Source organism: Nylanderia fulva, unplaced genomic scaffold (genome assembly GCF_048542155.1).
Source record: "Nylanderia fulva isolate GAGA-0341 unplaced genomic scaffold, ASM4854215v1 Scaffold8, whole genome shotgun sequence".
NCBI classification, from domain to species: domain Eukaryota; kingdom Metazoa; phylum Arthropoda; class Insecta; order Hymenoptera; family Formicidae; genus Nylanderia; species Nylanderia fulva.
In genome coordinates this window covers 1,606,908-1,629,307 of record NW_028190916.1, presented here as the reverse complement: position 1 = coordinate 1,629,307, position 22,400 = coordinate 1,606,908, and the positions used below count along the sequence as shown (strand labels likewise).

The 22,400-nt window shown below is 39.7% G+C and overlaps 1 protein-coding gene across 1 annotated transcript in view; it reads right to left on the bottom strand.

Moving 5' to 3' along the window:
* Window positions 1–22,400, bottom strand: part of Sol1 (CUB domain-containing protein Sol1) — a 269,862-nt gene that overhangs the window by 115,751 nt on the left and 131,711 nt on the right. The window lies entirely within an intron of this gene.

Below are 22,400 nucleotides of genomic sequence, written 5' to 3'. Positions count from 1 at the left end.
AGTAACTATAAAATCGTAGTACACGAAAAGAATGCCTTCGATGTTCTCTCATTAAATGTCGGATTACCGATAATTGGCTGGCAAAGGGAACACTGGTCGGGACCTATTTGCCGAGAATAGGGATAACAATGAGAGAATGAGAGAAGACGAAGAAGATACAATAAGAGAGAAAAAAAAAATATATATATACGTATATATAATAAGAAAACATTCGCGAAAAGATACGTATATAGCTCACGTTGCGGTCTCTTCCGAGCCGATCCGGAACAAACAGAACGAAAGCTTCCAGCGCCTTTGTACGAGCTATAACCCGATCTCTCTTTATCGCGCGGGAAATATTCTTTAAGCGTAGAAAATAAAAACGGAAGTAAAAGTTGGGCGGGTGGTGAATGGCTGCCGCTGTTCTCCTCCCATTGGCATTTACCATTCGTGGCAACACGCGTGCGAGAGAGACGAGTCAGATGGAGAGAAGGATTCGAAGGCCGGTGGTGATCGTGAGGATAATAGATTCGGGCAACGAGCCCAAATAAGAGCCCCGTAAGGGATGTCTGTGTACGGAGTATTTCGCAAATAACGTGATAAACTCTCGTTCCCTCGACGAGACACCTCGAAGTCGAGTCTCTTGAATTCGAAATCTCAAGTCGGAACTCACGATTGAAATTATTTAACGTCGTGGAATGCCCTGAGATATACGCGCGCAGCAATTAAGCTTAACATTAATATCCGCTTTACGGTAAACCGATGAATGGCAAATCAGAGGAAATACACACACACACACACACACACACACACACACACACTCTCCCTCACCCTCTCTGTTGTTAAATACACGCTACTATCAACCATGTGTATACATATATAATGATCTCGTGTATCATCCCACCAGCTGGTTTATAATGAGATAATGCAGTTGTGACAACTATTTTAGAGGGACCGTCCTCGTTGCTTGCTCCACTTGTCGGTCGTTGATGCTCGGCTAATTTCGAATCATCGTCGTTAATTCAAATTAACTGTTACGTCGACGAATCTCGATCAAACTCTCGAAACATACGAAACTACTTACGAGAGGAAACTACTTACAAGAGAGGAAGATAATTGAGAGAAAGAGCGCGCGCGCTTTTATACGCCGAATTTTTCTCTAAATAAAACGATTTTTATCAGCTATTGTGTCTCGTTAACGGAAACGTAGCAGTCGCGCGATTACTTTTCATTTCAGATCGCTCGAGCAGAGAGACGAGAGAAGATTATCATCTCGTCGAGAGATTTAACAGGTAGAACAATTTATTTTTTTCCCCTCTCACAAATAAGATTTTAACGAAATTTAAATATCTAAATATTTGGAGAAAAAACGTTGGAACAAATTCTAAATTCGATTTTCTCTCGTACGTACTTTTTCACGGTGACAGATAATAGCATTCGATGGTGAACCAATGAGTTCCCGCGGCGGAGCTCGTACTTCAAAAGCGGGAACGCAATTTCGAGATCACGAGACAGCGGCGCTACGAGAAGAAGTATTAGAGACAAGGAGGAAAGATTAAGCGCCGTCATGTTGTCCCCACAGACGTGGTTTCCCGATGTGCCAGCGGGCACACACGTCCGCGAGCTATACTTTGCCGCGTAATGCAGGCTTTGTTCTATTGGTGAGGCCAATAAGGCGACACGGTAGCTTGAAGGGGATCTTAATTATATCGGAGAATTAACTTTGCACAATGTGCCACGAACGAGTCGATAATCAACGTCCGTGTATCGAACTATGATTTAGCATAAATTAATATTTTTTTACTTTCTTTTTCTGTTCCTAATTAATAAAGAAATCGTTGTATATTTGTACAGTAAACGAACGATACGTTTAATAATTGAGAAATAATGTCGCTATGGCGTGAGATTATTCCTCGAATCAAAACGTTTGCGGTTTCTGAAATACTTTGCTTCATTGCAGTCAATTGATTCAATTAATTCCACTACACGTTACGTACAGTTTATTGATAAAATTGAATTTATACATTTTTAATGTTAAATATAATTTGTGTTTATTAAATCCGGGAAAGCTGTGTATACAAATAAATCATTTTTTAAACATTTTTTTTCAATGATAGCTAATTTTACAATCAATCTTTTTGTCATTTTATCTATATATATATATATGTTAACATAAAGTTATTGAAAAGTCAAGCATTATTAAATATTTTTCATATTTCTCTTTTTCTATTTTAATAGGTATAATTTCAAATTTAATAAAATATATATTTGGAAAAATGTAATGTTCTCTCATTTGCTCTAGCTCCTGAAGAATAGCACGTTGAAAATCCATTTCTGGTGCAGAAGCCTCAGCTACCTGAGCACGGGTTCTCCTCGGCGAGTGTACCATCGACATTTTTACACTTTTCAATTATTTTGTCTCCGTCTCTACACGTCTTTATAAAGTTTCCCAAACGATTCATGGTCGATCCCGGACGAGCCCCCAAAATGTTGCGCCCGCAGATCGATTTAAGATTGCGCGACGATCCGACACTCGCGAAAATATCAATTAAATGAGAGAACACCCCTTTTGAATAATAATAACTTTAAGCTTAAATATTACAATGCTCAACACAATAAGAACGAAAACTGACATTAAAGATCGCGAATCTCGCGGAACTGTCGTATAATACGTCCGCACAGAACGACAGCTCATTTTCCAATCTGACAGTCGTACATCAACTAATATTCTTCTCGAAGACGGATCTCTTCTTTGACAACGAGATTCTGAAGATAACTTTCCACATCGAAGACGATTCTCGTGGATCAAAAGCAGAGCCGCAACAGTATTAATACATTGAATTAATAATGTAATTGTAATAAAATAAAAGATCAATAATATTTCTCTCTCATTTCTTTCATGGAAGTCTCAAATTTACTTATATCGGAACGATTCGGAATTATACCTGTATGTTTACGATTCATGATTAACGCGCTCAAAACGTTAATCATGCGCGATCGCTTGTGGTGCCATTCATATCTTCCAACATAAAATCCGATTATACATCGTCGTGTATGTGTACATACGATGATAGCGATGTTTTATATTCGGCGCGTCACGCGACAGGCCGGTTTCAATTTCTTCTGCTGATACGGGAAATGCTGGATCGAAAATCCAAGAAAAAAGGATGCTTTTTCACGCGAGTTGCCACCCGAGGATCCGCAAATTCCACACTGGTTGCGCCCTTCTCCCTTCCCTCGCGGATAGTAATTTCCAGGCGCTGCATTTGCGTTTTAAGCCGCTTAATGCGCGAGAAGAGAATTTGCCAGGAATTTAATCAACTCGGCCGAACGTTGATTGCCGAATGGCAATTATCGCGTTCGTGATCGTTGGAGAGTCTTGTCGTTAAATAGGGTGGAGTGTTTGACACTTCTTATCAGCAACACCAGGGCAACGACAGGGGAGGACACGTCGGAAAACCATTTCCAAAGGGAAACGAAGTCGCGCGCTCCCCTTCGCGGAGGAATAATAACGAGACGTAGTTACCGTCGGATTAATGGGAAAAAATTGCCTGTCGATCTCTCCCCTCGGAAAGAATGGTTGAGAGAACGGAGAGATTTTTTCGTTCGATTTTTAAAGCTTGTTGACTTTCGAGCGTACAATCGCATTTTTAAAATATAACGCGTATCTATTTAGCATATTATTAACATCTCTCTCGATTGAAATATTTCAATATTTTTTATATTTTATTTTATTAATAAGAGAGAAGAATTTTGAAGTCGAAGAATTTTAATCTCTCTCTTATCGATGAAATCAAAAGTTAAAATTATTGAAAGAAAAATTTAACAATTGTTGGTGTTTAAGGGAAAATGTTAAACGCGAAAAAATCTTAGCATATTTTTCTCAGAACAAGATATTAACGATGGATGCACTATTCAATTTGCATCTAATTTATCTACATTTATTACGGTGGTCATGCATAAATATGGGAAGCGATGATGGAACTTATATATTCAACACGTTTACGCGTAGAAAGGAGCAAAACTCGATTAATATTGAAATTGTAGCCGAATGTAAGTGAGAGACGCGAGTTTTCCACGATTTAAAAAAAAAAAAAAGTTGCGGAGCATTTGTCAGTATCGGGTCATTCCGTTTCTAAGACACCGCGACGGATCGCGAACGGCTGCGCCACTTTCTCATTCGCTTTCCCCTTATCGCATCACCGTCTTTGAAAAGTATCGAGCTGATTGGAACGTACAAAATGAAAGATAGAGAGAGAGGGAAGAAAGAAGAAGGGCGGCGGCGCACTTTACTTCACTTTCAAACAGCACATAAAGTGACGAACTTTGTCTCCGTGGATCTCCGGCGCACCGATTGTATTTTCTGGAAGCACGAACTCGTCTAGAAAAAGCGGACCGGAGGTAAGCGCGTCTTTGAAAGAAAAGTCGTCGCTTGATAGAGCAACGATGTCTCGCGCGCACTTATATTAGCCGCGCGCTGTCCTTTTGATGTTATAGATCGCAACCCGGGTTTCTCCCTTCTTTTCTCTTTTTCTTTCTCTCACTCACTCTCTCGTATTGATCGCCTACTGTGAGTGCGGGACACTGAGGAAAACTCGATCGGACGTGTTATATACGCGCTCGCGGATAGATAGTGTCGAATAGATGCAATTTCCTGCCATCGGCGTGCAAATTAACGTTTCTTTTGCGGGGACGGCAGAAAAAATGCACGCTTGCGCGGAGGCATCTCGCGATTCTCGTTAAACCGTTACCCGCTGATTGATACCGGATGTGGATACATGCGGCGCCAAAAGGGGCGTAACCGAAAGTATTTGGCGCGTTAAACATATGGGTAATGGACGCGCCTGCTATTTTATCCAAGCGTTGTCTGGCAATTAGCGAAAAATTTCGCGCTACCCTTTAAACACCTGCGCGCGGCCTCTGCCTCACTTTGTTTCATGCGAGAATTAAATAGATCGACTCGTTATTCGACGCGTTCGCGATTGGCTTTCTCGCGAGGCAAGATAACGGATAAATTTTATTCTTTTTTCGTTCCGATAGAATATGCCTATTTACACGAAAAGTTTTATACAGTGCGGACACTCGGAGAGATGTATTTATTCAACGGAATAATATAAAAACGAAGCGATATGCTTTTATCCCTCCTCTCCCTCTCTCTCTCTCTCGTCTGTGATATCCGATAAATATCCAATTAAATGTTATTAATACATATTATTTACATGTAATCGTCTATCGCGTAATGCGATCTTTTTTTCTGTTATTTATGAATACATATATTTTTATGTATAAAAGTAGATGTAAAATTTTTTATTTATGATAAACTTATTAATATCACGTAGCACGTTTTACACATGTATGTCAAAGAGATCCATATATCATCTTCAACGCGTTCAGCTCAATACGACCTAATTTTTTATGAGAATATTTTGGTGCATTCTGCAAACTCGGGCTTTATACAACATTTACATATACACAATACAGTATTTACATATTCCATTCTCCGCGACTGAGAGACATTTCTTGACAAACTTGTATCGACACGGCGGGAGATATATCTTTATACGTTTTACCCGGCGCGCGTGCGAGCGAAAATACAAAGAAGGAAAGGTCAGGAGTGTCTCGTCTAGACTGAAATATTCGTCTGAAACACGCTTTATCCAAGTTGCATGTAATATATTGCATTGCGCTCACATACACAAAGTGTGCAAAATGTTCACGTGTGAAGCTATTGATTAATCTGTCTTGCACAGGAGGATTAAATAAAAAAATGCTACATCTCATTACCATTTACTGTCAGGTTGTTGGATGCTTCGCTATTTTTTCTCTCTCTCTTTTCGATACGCTGGGAGATATAAAAGAAAGACGGGCAATTTCGGGATTTTCGCTTTAAGGTTGACCGTATATCTCTGCGGCGTCAAGCGTAGCCGCACAAGCGGTGCAGTTTTACGGCCATCGTCGCGTCGTAAAACCATAATCCTCGCGTAAGTAGAAAACGCGACGGTATAGTCCGGCGCATAGTTGCCGCTAAGTAGTCTTGGTAACCCGATACAGGAAATGCGATTGGCTCGTGCGGTCCTTTCTAGCCGGTGTTCATTTAACGAATGCGACTGTGCTGCCGTGTGAAATTCGGATAAGTATCGAGCTTTTCGAAATGTCATTCAAACGAAAATTATGAAATTATATACGCTTTAGAGCTTCGCGTTTACCCTTATTTTTGTATTTCCCGTGTATTTCATTTATATACGATCTCTCTCAAAAGAGAGCTTTTCTGGCTCGCATTCTGTTGCACTGGTTATATTTTATGGCGATTTTACAGATTTCATGCGCAACAATGGTTCTGTTGGTTAAAATACAATACAATACAAAATTTTAGTTTCGTCTATTTTAATAGCGGGGATCAGTATTATTTGTATAAATGCCACAACAATTAGCAATCGTTTTGTGAAATAGCTGTGTTTTGCGCTTTAGGATACGTATTATACGTGGTTATATCACTTTCTATCGCTGTATACCAAGTACACTTCGGATTGTTGTCTTACGGGCGCTGACGATAAACTCAAGCTCTAACAAGGGCGGTGTGAAAACGCTCCGACATTAAAGGAGGTGTTATAATTTTCATTCAAGGAGCTACAAGGAGACACGCCACTCCCTTTATAAACCTTAATCCTCGTTGTTTCTACTTAGCCTCGTTGTTACGAGCTCTTGCCCCATATCATTTCTTCGCAAAATTCTCCTACATTGTGCTCGTGTAATGGCTTATTCTTTCCAAACTTGTTTGTTCGAATATCCTTGTTTCATACACTTGTTCACAATTTTTTTTCCTCTCATATAATCGGATTCTTTTTCTCCTTTAAATTGTACGTCGAATACAAAACGCGCAAAATTGATGTCGAATATTTATTCTCTTTCGTTTCGGTATAAGAAGAAATTTGCTCACGCAACTACAAATTCCCCTCTCGAAGTCTACGTGATGTATCATAATGCCGCGACGATCGACGGATGTATTAATATTGCGCGTAAACGCAGATTTAGGAGCGTTAAAAGTGCCGCGAGGATAAACTAAAGGATACCGCCATCGCGCGCTAAATGAAGAATCATAATTCTCGGTCGGGCGAGACGCGTCATCGTGTCGTCGCGCGTTGCCCCATAATCCCCTTCCATTTCTTTGCGCGCGAGCGAGAGAGCCACCCCTTTACCACTTAACGCAGCCCGAAACTTCCCTTCTTCGTCGTCGTATCCGCGCGATTCTTTGCCCGTCGTTCCCTTTCCACTCTTCTCCTCTTCTCTCCTCCGACAGTGTCGCATCGCTCTTCGCCCGCGCTACATTTGCAGCCACTAGGCGCATACATATATCACCAGTCGTGTTCCCGATGTACTCATCGAGCCGTGCACTTCTCCGTTCCTTTTCTACGTTCTCCACTCTCTCTATGAAATCCCACGAGATCGCATATAGTCGAGGGTAGGTCAACGCGTGATACCATAGTTATGTAGCGTCCTGCAATGTCTCTCTTCTCGAAAATTTATAAGTCTCCCTCTTTATACTTCTCCCGGACCTTTCGTCGCTCACTTAACTTTCCTCACTCTCTCGTCGACCATCTCCGACAAACTTTATAATTTTATCGGTGGCGATCCTTCACAGCGCGATATCCATTAGCGTAATTTGGGGCTACTTAGCGGTCGGTCAGTTTAAGTGGGTGACACTCGAGCAAATATCTGTGGCCATGGTCCAGGGAAGAAACTTTCCACGATGCTCTGATTCCGCGTAATAGCGTGGACTCTAGGAATCGAGATTTTTTCTTTTCCTTTTTTTTTTTTTTAATATATATACTGCGCCTCACATGGCCCGAACGACCCATAGCTTTTCTTGCGTGTGCAAGATGAATGCAAGCGCCATTCTCAAAGTAAGCCAACCAACCTACTCGCGATTCCGTCCACGACGTATGCAATAAGTCTCGCTCGACCACTCCCTAATGCGGCCAATATTTTCACCTTGTACTTTCATGTAATTCGCCTTCCTTAAAAAGCCCTTTGCATTATTTAAAAAGATCAATCGATATACATAAGATGCACAGCTGATTCATGTTACAAGCATATTTTCTCTTTTTTTATTATATACATGTATATAGTAATAAATAGAACTTTTCTATTTTTTGTCTCTTTTCTCTTTCAATATCACTCTATAATATAAGCTGTAGCTTAAATTCATTAAGATGTTTAATTACAGTCAACTATTAAAAATTAAATTGGATGCGATATTTTTTATGGCAATTACGTTTTTAAGAGAGAAACTATATCTGATAAAATAATTTTTATCTAGACAGCGACATTCAAGTGATTTCAAGATGCTATACTTATTTTTTTCAATAAAATTTATACGTATAATCTTTTATAAAAATAAGATATATCATTTTGCAATTACTTGAATATCGCTGTCTAGACAAAAATTATTTTAGATTAGGTATTTTCAGATATTGTTTTTCTCTTAAAAACGTAAATTGCAATAAAAAATATCGAATCCAATTTAATTTTGAATAGTTGACTGTAATTAAACATCAGAATTTAAGCTACAGCTTATACCTCTATTATAGAGTGATATTGAAAGAGAAAGAGGCAAAAAAATGGAAAAGTTCTATTTATTACTATATAGATTTTCTCTCTTACAATTAGTCATATTTTGTATGTAAGAATATTTTAGAATCATCAAAAAATCAATAACTTGCAAAATATTTTATAATTTATTTTGATGTATTGTAATGTAAAATATGAAATAACTCGTGTAAAGTACTCACTTTTCCATTAAAATATTCGTTAAATTTTCCACAGAATAATAAATAACATTGATCGATGAGCCTTTGTACAAGTACAACATTTCGCTTGTAACGTGCAGTTGCATATTTATTTTTTAAAACCATTATGCATTTTTATACTTTTTCTCATATCAATCAATTTATAAAAAAATATTAAAATAAAGTCATTGAAAAAGTAAAGATTTTACAGAAAATGTTATTTTACAAATAATATTTTATGCCATAATAATAAAAAAAATATAAATTATGAAAAATCCAACGAAAACTTGATTTTTTATAATACTTTTGAAATAACAATGACTAGAAAAATATCGATATATGTGCAATAGGTATCACAATGCAGTTCAATTTAAAAATCCAATTGAAGATGATCTCGATAACGTCTCCATCCGACAAACATTATCACAAATCATTTTCTCTCAAACCTATAAACCGTACTACGAAAAAGGGCATATATCTATCAGATATCTAATTTATAATACCAAGATATTTGACTTGTAATTTGTATGTACAATGTAAACAACCGCGATAGACATAGAGAGAAATTCAATGGGCTTCGTTATATCCGGCCATATGTGTGAGAGAGAAATATTTCTTGTTCCGGTAACTTGAATACGTCGGCACACGTAAGTACCTCGAGCGCACAACGAGTAGTCACCCTCTCTAGTAACCTACTTCAAGTTCCACTCTGCATCCACGCCCTCCAGTAACTCTATTTCGCCTCCTTGTTAAAGCTACGTTCCTATCTGCATCTCGGTCTCTCTCGCTCTTTCGTTCTCGCTCCTTTTTTTTTCGCCCGCGTGCCGTGATGGCTAGCGGGATCTTTCCTTCTCCGGCAGAGGAGTTTTCTACGGGTCGAAAGGTGAACGTTTTCGCAGATGCGAGACATTATGCATGGCCGTGCATAAGGTAAGCACGCGACTTGACGAGGGAAAGGGAGCGCGGAGAGAAGGGTAGACTAGACTCGCAATCCGCTGACCTACGTTACGTTATGGAGACGCACGCGTGTTTCCCCAAAGTCATGAAAGTCTTATGACGCCGGGGAGGTCTGGCCCTCGTAATTCTCGGCGTCAGCCGCGACGAAAATGGGATCGCTGGCCGGTCTTGCTCTTCGTACGTGCGCGACGACGAATTGCTCTCGCCGCGTCGAATTAATAAAGAGCCTGGCGTGCGAATTAGTAATCGCTGCGGAACCATCTACGTTTAAATGCACAGCACGCGTTTCCGCGAATATGGAGCGGCGCCTCCTCATCGATCGTCGACGTTGCCTGCGGACGTTTGTTTTATATCAATCTCTTAGCGGTCGGTGCGATTGCAACGTTAAGTCGATATAAAATCCCCTCCATCAAAGATGCAGAGAATTCTTGAGTGTCATTTTGGAAGTGGTAAGCAGTATGTGTCAAGTGCGAATTATTGGAAATAATTATTTAAATGTAGCGTATTACGCTTTTAAATAGAAAATATTGCTAAAAATTGATATGTATATTTTTTGAGAATAACACATTGGTATTTATTAGGAACGTAATAATTTCAATTATGAATTAAACTGATTACACGAATTTGCAATGACCATTTTAAATATTTTAAATGTAAAGAAAATAATTAGAAAAGAGTAACAAAGCAAATATGCTTTTATTTCATTTTTTATACAATGTAAAAACGTGATTTAATATAAAAATACAAATTGATATGGGAGACATGATGGGAAAATAAATGGAATTGAAATTATATATATATCAGTCGTAGCAAGATGACACAAGTGAAACGCAGTTAATTTACCATCCGATCTTAAGTTAAGTCTCACCGGAGCGTACTTTTAAATGTCAATAACGATATGCAGTAACTCATTAATGCTTCTATTGTAATTTTGAAAAGGACCACAACCCGTATGGTCGAAACGTCAATAAATATAGTTTAACAAATCGAATAGACAGCCAGTGTAGTCAGTTTAATATCTACTACCTTAGTATTTCATTCCTGGCGAACGAAATTTAATATTTTATTGTTATATATATATAAATTCGTAAAAAATAATATTACACAATTTTACTAATTATATAAGGAGTGTTTAATTATCCTTTTTGAACTGAGTACTTAACTTATATAACAAGAAATATATTTCTAAAATATTTATTTTTAATTAATTAACTTAATTAAATACTTTGTATAAGACATTTTAATCAACATATACATTAATTATTTTCAATTAATAATAATTTATGATCCTTTCTAGAAAAAATAGAAATAATAATTTGTGTTAATATTTTTATTTTCTACTTCAAATGCTGTCTCCACAAATACGATTGACTTTACAAAATTCAAAGATCTTCCATCTTAATAACTAGATCACGGATATTATAATAGCGTAATTAAAAGCGTTATAAGGAAGATTAAGTATTAGGCAGAGTCCCCTGCTGTTTATAATTAGGTCAGCAGACACTGGTATCTAAAGTAATCCTTTTACCATCCATAGTTTAGGGGTGCCGCGAAGTAATTATGGTCCAGCAATAATTTAACTTTCGCGTAGCAGTAATGAATTTCAGCTATATCGCGGAGTTAATGACGTATTACGGACGACAAGGGATCTCGCGAAGGACGGCAAGGATTTTGTGTATAGTATCGAGTATAAATTAATTTTCGTGTAATTAACGATCGATATACCTGTATCGCGCGTGGTTTATACACGCGTTCAACTTTTTTCCTCGCACAAGAGTGATGAACGAAACGCGCTACAAATAAAATGTATAACCTACGGATTAATTAGTGCCAGTCAACACGTAAAAGAAACACGTTTGTTTTTTTCCCCCATTTGTTATATAACGCATCGTTAGTGACAACGATTTATAGAACGGAAGAGACTGTAAAACGACTGTAAAGTATTGTAAAAAATTATGATATTCAACTGCGGATTAAACGCGAGACCGAGTCCTCCGACGGATTAAGTCCTTCATGCTGCCCAATAAACGACGGAAAACGACTTTACGACTTTACGTCGTGTTTTGACGTGCACACGACGGAAGAGAAGTGCGCTAGCAGTGGAAGCGATATTTGAGAAATAACATCGAGAACGGATTTACGACGTTTTCACGGCGCGCAGAGACGTCGAGAGAGGGAGAGACGAGAAAGGGCGAAAAGGTGGGATAAAAATGAGGGGGTAAAGGCTGAGAAACGGTAAACATATTTTTGAGCTTCGACGGTTAAAGCCCGTCGATCGAAGTTGACAGAGAAGTCTCGAGTATAGAAAGGACGTGTGGAGTAGTGATGCGTTAGAAAAGGCCAGGTTTGGAAATGGGAATTAATGAAGCTCCGGGAACGGGATGGCGCGAGCGAGAGCGAGGATATTACGTGTTGAGGATATGGGCTTGCCAATTACAATCGTATCCGAGCGGCTAGCGCTCCCACGAGTCGCCCGGTTTCTCTATCCAACAGCATGCATAGGTGGCCAATCCGTTGGCGCGTTGTACACCGATGGTTCGTGTACTACAACATTCGTGCGCGCTATACACATTCGTATATATAAATATATGATTTTATACACACGCGCGCGCTTGTGGGCGAGATATGCACGTATATATATGAGTGCAGAACGGTATGCTCGCGAGCCAACTCCCCATCGCCGTTTCTATTTTCCGTCTGCTACACCGCAACTTGGAGTCAGTCAACCGCAAAATGTATCATCCCCTAGTTTGTACTCCGTCCGGGTTAAATTAGATTTTATTGGACTGTTATCCATTCTCTGCGCTCTCCCGCGGAAAGTACTTCCGGCCGAGGCAATCACGGCGGGCCACTGCCTCTCCTGATCCTCCCCCGCGCGACCAAAATTCGTCTCCGCTATCTACGACCGGGAGCGCACCCTCCTCCACTCCCGAAAAAGCCACCGTACTGTTTCCCGTCAATTCGGAGAACATATATCGCTATTTTTCCGCTATTTTGTGCTTTCTTCTATACGTAGACATTATTACACGGTAGAGAAAAACTTTTTTTTCCCCACGTATTTTTATCTTCCGTGCGCCATAAAAGGTTAAGCGGATAATCGCTACGAGAAGCTGCTCTCTCTCTCTCTCTCTGCAAAGCGCAGTTTATACCGGACGACAAATCCCACGTTTTTTCTTTCTTTTTTTTAAAAGACATAGAAAAAAAGATAGAAAAATAGATATCGGAAGAGCGAAGCTCTTCGCTGTAATGTAGGAATTTAAGCGTTTCGCGCAGTAGCATCCAGATTTGAATCGAGCTCTCATATTGAGTAGTTCGCTCGTTTAGCGAGTCACTGTGCTTTTTCGCTGTGTTGGAGGGAAACAAAGATGAAGAGAGAGAAGTAAAGCTGACAAGAGGATGAGAAACGCACGAGTAGGACGGTTCACTTGTGCCACCAAGTTGTTTCGATATCCATGCGCAACGTAGACAGACTGTCACAACTTCCTCGAAATTGTCAAGACTGAACACCCCATCATCCCTCAAACTTCCGTTTTGGAAGACGCGTCGGGCGCGTGAGCGCGTTTCCGCTTACCTTCCATAGCTCCGGCCAACTTTAAGGAATAATACACTTTGTCCACGTACACATGCACATCGATCCGTTTAGTCAATAACGTTTAACCAATATGTCTTCGTGAATAATAGCGATTATTCTTGAACGAAGAATCACGGCGAAATAAGCGAAACGTTTATTTTGGCAAGAAGCATTTGACAAGGATTATAAGAGAGACGCGTCGAGATATTAACATCTGTAGAGTACTTAAAATTAGTTCTTTTACTTTTATAACGCACATATAGTTCATTCTCACACATTACCGGGAGCAGCTGTGAATGTTTAACGTATGAGTGTGTTTGTACCTGATAAAAGTGCAAGAGGATCGTGACTGTTTGCGTAACATTGTTTGCCATCCCCGCTAAACTTCGCAATATCCGGTTTTTACGGACTTTTATAATGGGGCGGAGGGATACACTTTTATTTCTCCCTCTTAACTTGAAATAGTGATCATAAAATCACGACAAAACTCCACCGCTTGAGAACACAATTGAAAGGGCAAATGGTTGAATGGAGGATGTCGGACATATATAAGACGTTCCAAAACTATGGTCGCGTGCTTTTCATCTACAAATTCTTTAGCTAGTATTGAATCGATTCTTCTGTAGCGAGAATTTAAAGGCTTTTTAATATCTTAGAAGTAGCTACTAAAACTTGTTAGAAAAAGAGAAAGAGAGCAAGAGAGGGGAAAGAGAAAGAAAAAAATATATTATTTCACAAAGTTTTTTCCGTGTTGAATATTAAATAAATATACCTTGAATAAAAATGGGAAACAATGCCATTAATAAACGTATCTTTGTAATCATCTTTTATAAGCGTTAATTAAAAGAGAGATATCCATTTAATGAACATTTACGTAACAAAAATAATGATAAATCCCCCTCTCTCTCTGTCTAACGTTTTTACAATAATATTTGTTTGAGTATTTTTGCAACAATATTTTTTGAATTTAAAAATTAAATAGTCACATTTTGAAAATAAATAATTAACGTGTTTCTATGAAAGAGAAAGAAGGACAAATTTTATTATAGTGTAACGTGTTTCTCAACTATCTTCACACATTTTCTTATTCATAAATGACCACAACAAAACACAATAAAATATCACAGACCAAATCATTCACGTTCGAATCATTCTTGCCGGATTGCTTTAAATCGATATACCGTAAAGTGGCGCAAACTTTGAAGCGCATTTGCAGTGAAAAAAGAAGGAAAGAGAGGGGAGCTTTTGATTATTGAATGTTCGCTGCACTTTAGTTTCTGTCGCGCTGTAGTTTCTTGTAGCGACGAATTATCGGAACGACGACTTCGCGACCGAAAGAAACTACCGAACGCGCGTTTCGTTCCCGTTCTCTCTTCCATCTCCGTCCGTGCAGCGACAAGCTTCCTTCCACGAGTGCAACTAATGATAATTGTTACGACCGTCGCGTGGCTTTTGCAGGACCGTCGCAAAAAAACGCGAAGCGTTATAGCGTCGCGTTTTGCGCAAACTTTCGGGGCGGACGCGAAGATTACGCGGCAATAACTCGCGCTCGTGTAATAAATGTATTCGTTCGCGGAAAAAGTCGCCGGTAAAATCCGCGAGCTTCCGGCGAGCTTCTTAGGCGTCTCTTTACTGCTACATCTTCCCTCCTGGGGCAAAGTCTGATTTTTTCATGATCGAGCAAATCGTGTAGCGCCAGCGTAAATGTTTTATCCCGCGTCTTACATCAGAACGAAGGGAAATGTGGAGAGAGATGATTTTCTCTTCCTGTGCACTAGATTAGAATTCTTCCAAGAGCTCCGAAAACTTGTATATTTGAAGTTCTATGAGAAAGAGAGAGAGAGAGAAAGGAGAGAGAGCGTTACACTCGAACGCGACGTTAATGGAAACTTGGCGTTGGAGTCTAATGCTCGGATGAAGTGGCCGCGAAGTTGTCTGTATAGATTGGCGGACGCAGCCAAGTGGATGGTTATACGCTTTATCAATGTTCAAAGACGCACAACCGACGCTTCTTCTTCTCCTCGTGTTTTCCCGTCCCCTTCTCGCGCGGATTAGAAAGTTCGGAACAAGATTAGCGCGCACTCTGATATATGAGGTATACTGCTAAAAATTATTAATTAAATTTGCCGTCGACTGGTGCGACTCGATATTATCTCGGCAAATTTGCTCCAAAGCGCAGATTTACGTTCGATTTTACGTCCGATCCTTTCTCAACGCGATAAGAGAGAGAGACGTTAAAATTGAACGCGATTGAAATAAATCAGACAGCTTTCCAAGTGTAACGGTGCTCATATCTATGACAATTCGACAATGCCGTTTCAAGTTGTCAGATTATATCGAAAATCACTTGAATCAATATTTCTATTAAAGAATACGAACCTATATATATATATATATATATATAGTATTATATGTTTTCGGAGCAAACACTCGCGCAGGATCTATTTCTCGCGAAATATTTATTTACTATTTAACTGTGTCGGCCCAGAGAGAATTCTTTAACTTTAAATTCACGGCACAAACGCGAGAGAATCCTTTTCAAAAGAGCGGGAAGAAGGCAGGTTGAAAAATTAATTCGGGCTCCTTTGATTGTCCGCGCCAAGTTGCGGGAATATGTCGCGTATTCTACCGGCAACACATATCGAATCGGGCTACGACGCTATAAAATAAGCATTTCGATAGTAATATTTAAAATGGTTAAGTCTCGAGCGGGGCATTAGTCGGAATAATCCATGGATACCGTCGACCAGAGCGCGCGGGTTATGTGTCCTCCTATAACTCACCTCTCAGTTAAAATTTATTCACAAGCTTCCGCCTCTCTTTTCGGCGATTTTTCCAACGATGCGGTCGAAAGAATCGCAGAACGCCAAGTATTTTTAAAGCAACGATAGATATACGATTCATTTTAATCACGTTGCAATAAATGACTAATATACACTCGCATAATAATAACCGTATAATTGAAAATTGTCTGCCCCAAATATTTCCATAATTCATCGGGAATATATTCGCGAATTTAACATTCGTGAAATATATATGCAATATATATAGATAAAAATCGATATATATATATATATATATATATATATATATATATCCATGGATCCATGGATATATATATATATATATATATATATATAGAGAGAGAGAGAGAGAGAGAGAGAGGCTTTTATCTTGCCTGTGAAAACTGATTTATCATCAGCAATTATACAATTGTACTGAAAAAGTATGATCGATGCGCGACCGGGCGTTGAATATACGCTTACGCGACCAATTCCTAGACTTGCAAACCGGACAACTCGTTTGTCTTTATCATCAGCGAATGGCGTGCACGGCGGTAAGCGGCACTCTTTCGTAACGATTTGAATACACGGTTCATTAATTGTGCAAATGTGACGTTTTCGTTACAATTTCGCGCGGGACTTTTAGAAGATTAATGCGAGAATTTCAATCATCGGTCAGATGTATATATCCCTGTCTCGTTTGCGTTATGGACATGCAAAAGGATTTAGAAAGAGCTGTTAATTCGATCGTCGAGACGAACACTCGGTTAAAACGCTCGGAAAAATGTTCCGCGTGTGTATTGGCGCTGTGTTGGAGAAAGGGTTGAATATCGAATTTCACGATATGCTATGGATAAGCGACTGTTACACTTCATCGATCGAGGCCGATCTGGGAACCAATATCTCATCTTCGCTTGCGGTCTATTAGATTTCTACGGTTTCCGGGGCAATGGACGAGGAAGAGGGGCAAAGGAAGAGGTCGCCAAGTCTCTCTCTTTCTCTCTTTCTTCATGCAGAAAAGGGCTAACGTAAATCGTGACTCTTTCAACGTCAATCCCTGGAAGCGCGCGAGAGATGGATCTTATACATTTCCGACGAATCCGGGGAGATGCGGAATGCCCGATTTCGGATATCCCGACCGCACACGCCCAACTCGAAATCGATAACCGGTCTCGCCGAATCGACTCGATGTTCGCTGCCAGAGATCCACCGCTCGCAAGCCGCGGCGATTTATCGGCGTCCCATATGATTCTTGCGGTGAGACGTTCCCGACAGTTACATGTTAATGCCGACATTGCATAATGTTTATGAATAACTTCTTAATGGTGTACACTTGTCATTCATAGGGCTCACCTTTTTACTGACGATACCATCGAGAAGGTAATGATTTTACATGAAAAAGAAAAAAAAACAAGTTGAAAATGTAAAATACGTTATTTTTGTACGAGGCTTTTTTTCGGAAATTCACTTTAAAAATTGGAAAATTGATTCGAGTTTAGAAAACATAGATGTTATTAATTTTTGCAAATTTTTAAAAATCAATTTTTCCAATACAATAAGTTACTATGAACAAAAATTTTTCAATTTTAATTTTTGCTGCATTGATTTTGTTATCTTTTTCATTTAACTTCGGCATCGAATTTTTATTTCTTGCGATTCGAGAGAACTTTAAATTTGAATAAACAATAGATTTTAATTCCAATTTAAATTTGCAAAAATTTTTACGCGATAGACTAATTTGAAGGAATTGTATAAAACAAACATAAAAGTACAAACCACTGGAAATGAACTGTTCACTTTCTTGTATTTGAAAAAAAGAGAGATATTTCTCATTCTGAACTTTGTAATTCGTTGATATTTTTCGCGACCGATTGATATTCCCCTTAAATCCTCCTCTAGTAGTTTACACGTGAACGCAGCAATAATTTCCGCTGTAATGTCCGACGAGATCTTAAGGAAACTTTCTTCGATGGGGAAGAGAATAAAGCGCGCACAAAATGTAATTCGTATCGTAAATTTCAGCGATCGCGTACGCCGGACAAGTGTCGGTAATAGGCTCCTTTTTCCTTTCTTCTTTTTTTCGCCGCGGCCAGTTTAGCACCCGCTTTATCACGGGTCGGGTCGTTTCGTTTCGAGTGGACATTCTGCATCCGACACGTAGACGCAGGTGGACGCGCTTTATGACCAACGTTATATTATGATCAAACCTCATTGTGTGCGCTCGGATGTCCCGTGCCCGGTAGGAACGAGGGATAGCGCGTATTATATCGTACTTACAAGCGGCCTTTTCTCTCTCCCTTTGTCGACAACTATAAGTTCATTTCGTCGCCCACGTTCCATTTTGCGTCTCTTTCTCCTATAACAATTTAATTACGTAAAATCCATTACGATTGTAATCGCGTTTACGATAATTCCATCTTCCTAAATGGGAGCGCGCGAACGATCATCCGATTCAAGAGACTTATAAACTTGCGGTGAACTCGTGATAACGTAATTTACCGCGGATTACACACTTGTCCGGGTCTCTGCGGCATGTACGTACTTCTTTCCTCCTGATGCAACGCAAGCGTTGTCAGATATTTGGCTGATTAGTAAATTAATAACAGTTATGTCATACTATATCGTGCGGAAACCGCATGTGTGTATATATACGGCATCGATATTCAGCTATCCATTATGTAGGAAATTTACCGTTATGCATACGCTTGTGTATACCTGATCACAACACGCTAGTCGAATGTTTTTAACTAGAAGCGTGTGCAATGCGCTAGACCGTGCATATTCATAGCGTGATGAATAACGTGAATATTCAAGAATATAAAATTGGAGTGCCCTGTGCTCCACTTACGGTCATGTAAATTTGTCATTTGGGTTCATAAATTATAAGTCCCCTCTCCTCTCTTTCTCCCCTTTTCCGCACCCGCAGTTGTGCGTATCAATCTAGAATTCATCGATACATTGCCCTATAGCGGCACACATTATCGCAATTATGGAATAGCGTGCATCATCGAATCCGTTGCCAGTACTCGAGAGTCTTCAGATGCATATATATATATAACATATAGAGATTCGACAAATATATCAGCGTTTCGGCGATATCGGTCCATCGAGCTGGCAAAATTTACCCTCGTTCTCCCTCTTTTTCTCGTTTATAAATAAATGAGATTTAGATATCGAAGTGTAAAGGGAGAATCTTTTGCAGCACGCGAATCGCGCGCACGATACAACTTTGCTTTCCAGATAACATTCTCATAAGTCAAGAAGAATCCTCTTATTCTCGCCCCCGACAAGAGCGAACGATATTTCATCGGCAATTAAATCGCGCTGATAGCAGTGAGGGAAATTTGTTATCGCGAATGCGCGCGCGGTAAGTCGCGGAAAGTTTGCGACACTTACGTCTTAAGTGTAAAACGGGTGGGTGCGCGCGCGCTAGAAAGTTATTATTAGTTTCCTCGCAGGAAAGCGCGCTCTCCTGGTCCTAAAGAGAGGACGAGCGTAAAATAGCGGGAAACAATGTTATGTCGTTTGCAAAGTTGGCATCGCGCGAGCGCGCTCATAACGCGTCGTACACGCTCTCTCGAAGCGCGAGGACGAGGGAGTAAGTTGCCAAGTCCTCGATCCATCATTTGTCTCCCGTTTTGCTTTTTCTCCGAGAGAAAGAGAGGGACATTCAGAATTTACCGCATCGCGCGGGAACATTATCCTTTCGCGACGCGAGGAAAGCGCGTTATTTTTCCGCGAGCTAATGCGTATGTACGTTTAGCGGAACATTACCTTCCCTGGCGGACGTTATTTACTCGCTCCGTCCTCTCGTACGATAAACGTACCCCCTCGCGAAAGGGGATGTTCTAGATGTGGATCGCGACGTTTTGCTGTTTTGCCCGTGGAAAATTGGAAAACTTGTGACATTTCGCTGTTTTTAGACGACGACTTTCTCCGTCTATTTATCGGCGCACTTAATTCCTGCACGTAATTGCCCTATCGACGCACAGTTCGGTTCGATGGAAAAAGAGAAAGACGAGGGAGTTGACCTCTCCCTCGGGCTGGGAGGGGGATAGGTCACTTTCGCGGCGCGAAAAGCGACGATATTTTCACGTAACCATCCAATTACGCAAATGAAACTTGCTCGTTCGACGACATTGCTCATTCTCACTTTACTGTAATTACTGTTTGGTGCGCAAACGCCGCGCCATCGAGATCCACGATCGAGAACCCTACGGAGAGAAGAGAGATCCGGCTTTCAAAACATTTCAATCTTCTTCCTGTTACCACATTAACTCGTCCTGTAACGACTTAAAGCCGAGCTGCTCGAAACTACCACGCAGTATGTGTGTGTGTGTGTGTGTGTGTGTATGTTTACGCGCATATATAAATATATATATGTTTGCGTATATGCTACTCTATTATATTTTGTATGATATTAGAGAAAAGCTGTACTAAAACATGAGCATCGTAAACCGACACCCCGTATTCCTCAGCGATTAAGTGCCGCACTTTATCACAGTTGATATGAACTTGGTTCGTTTACTTAGTTTACTCATCAGGAGCTCGTAGCTTTCTGCATTCATATCGTTCGTTTATATGCTAAATCAACTTGTATTATTACAGTTTTTGAAGTTTGAAAGCTCTGGTCTTCTCTTACTTTAACGAAACAAATAATATTACGTTTTATTCTACACGATTGTGTAGATTTCAATTTTTTTCATTCTTGTTTTTATTATGATATTTTACCACGATTATTGTCTATAGTTTTCAATGAATATACGTTTTGCACAAACAAACAATTTTATCAAAACTGCAATACAATCCAATAAAAATACAATTTTTAATCAATATCTGTGATATATATATATATATATATACATATATGTATATATAATATATATATATATAAATTTTTATTGATGTTAAATTTTTTAGTGCGACTAAAGTTTTAGATTTTACAGACATATTTCGAGAAAATGCGACTGAAATGCAGCGGATACATTTTCTACGACGCAGTCTATAACGCAGCTGCGCGGATAATTCAGAATGCTCCGGGCAGAGAATCGTAGCGTAGCTAAGAAAAATATGCGGATGGGTAAAAGCATGTATCAGTATAAGCATGTATAAGTGTTGTACATCGTGCGCGCGTCATGTTTTACGGTAAACCGAACCGTGTCGTATGAAGAGGGCGGGTCGAAAGACAGGGACCGAGATCGGCCTTCGCGCGCGTAAGCTTCGGTGTCTCATAAGGGTGGCAGCTACCATTCGAGCCTCAAGCACTCTCATGACTCCGTTGTGCTGGTTAGAGCCTCTCATTGCAACGCGCGTTTCTACCCTCTACCGCCGCTGTTGTTGTACACCCGTATTAGGAGATAGATTTACATGAGTAAACACGTTGAGGTCTAGGGTTCCACGTACAAATTGAGATCAGAGTTAAATCCGGGAATATAGAGGAATGATTTGAATGTATGTATTAATTAAAGAACCGTACGAGCATTTAGGATTTTTTAAATTAGAAGTTTGTCAAAAATATAATATATGTATATTTTAATCCAAAGAATTAAATAGATTTAGAACGCAATCTCTTTTTTATCTTTTTCTCTTCTCGTTCAGCTCTTATTCCTCTTTTGTCATAATACATAATAGATACTATATCGCAACTACAATTGAAATGCAGCTAAACTGAACTCGCATTATGTGTGTCAATAAAAGAGAGACAGCACATTGAACTCTGAACGAAAGTTAGGTCATCGAGAGCGGAGCTACTTGTCAAGCGTATTTACGGCGAATACTTAGGATATAAAACGAAGATCTTATTTTCATGAAAAAGCCATAAAGTTCGTCGTAGTCCGTCCGTGCTTTCAACGCCGGTCGCCGTAACATACGGGATGATGATTCCACGGGCGCAAAGTACTCACAAAGTTTATATGCCGTTGCGTTACGTTAGAAGTTATGTGCCGTGGGACCTCTTCCCCGGGGAAAATCATATTTCTACACGCCGACGCGCGTTTCACGCTGAAGACATCAAAATAATCCCTTTAAACAACGACAGGTACCATGTATCCTCCGGGGGTCGGCGTTACACTTATTCTTTCCGACTTCATAGAAGTATGTTATGTACAGAGTAAAATTTTATTTTACATCGCGGTATCCTGTTTCTTTCCCTTTCGTCCCTCCTCACATTTTTCCAGATTACGTTTCAGTCGTTCGAGAGAAGTGTCCCGCGAGTGTACGAATTTTTTTTCCTACGAAGCCGAAGCGAGAAAAACTCTTATAAATTGATCACGAGTCTCGCTTATCGAGATGCAGGTCTTCAAGCTTTTTTCACGCCAAACCAAA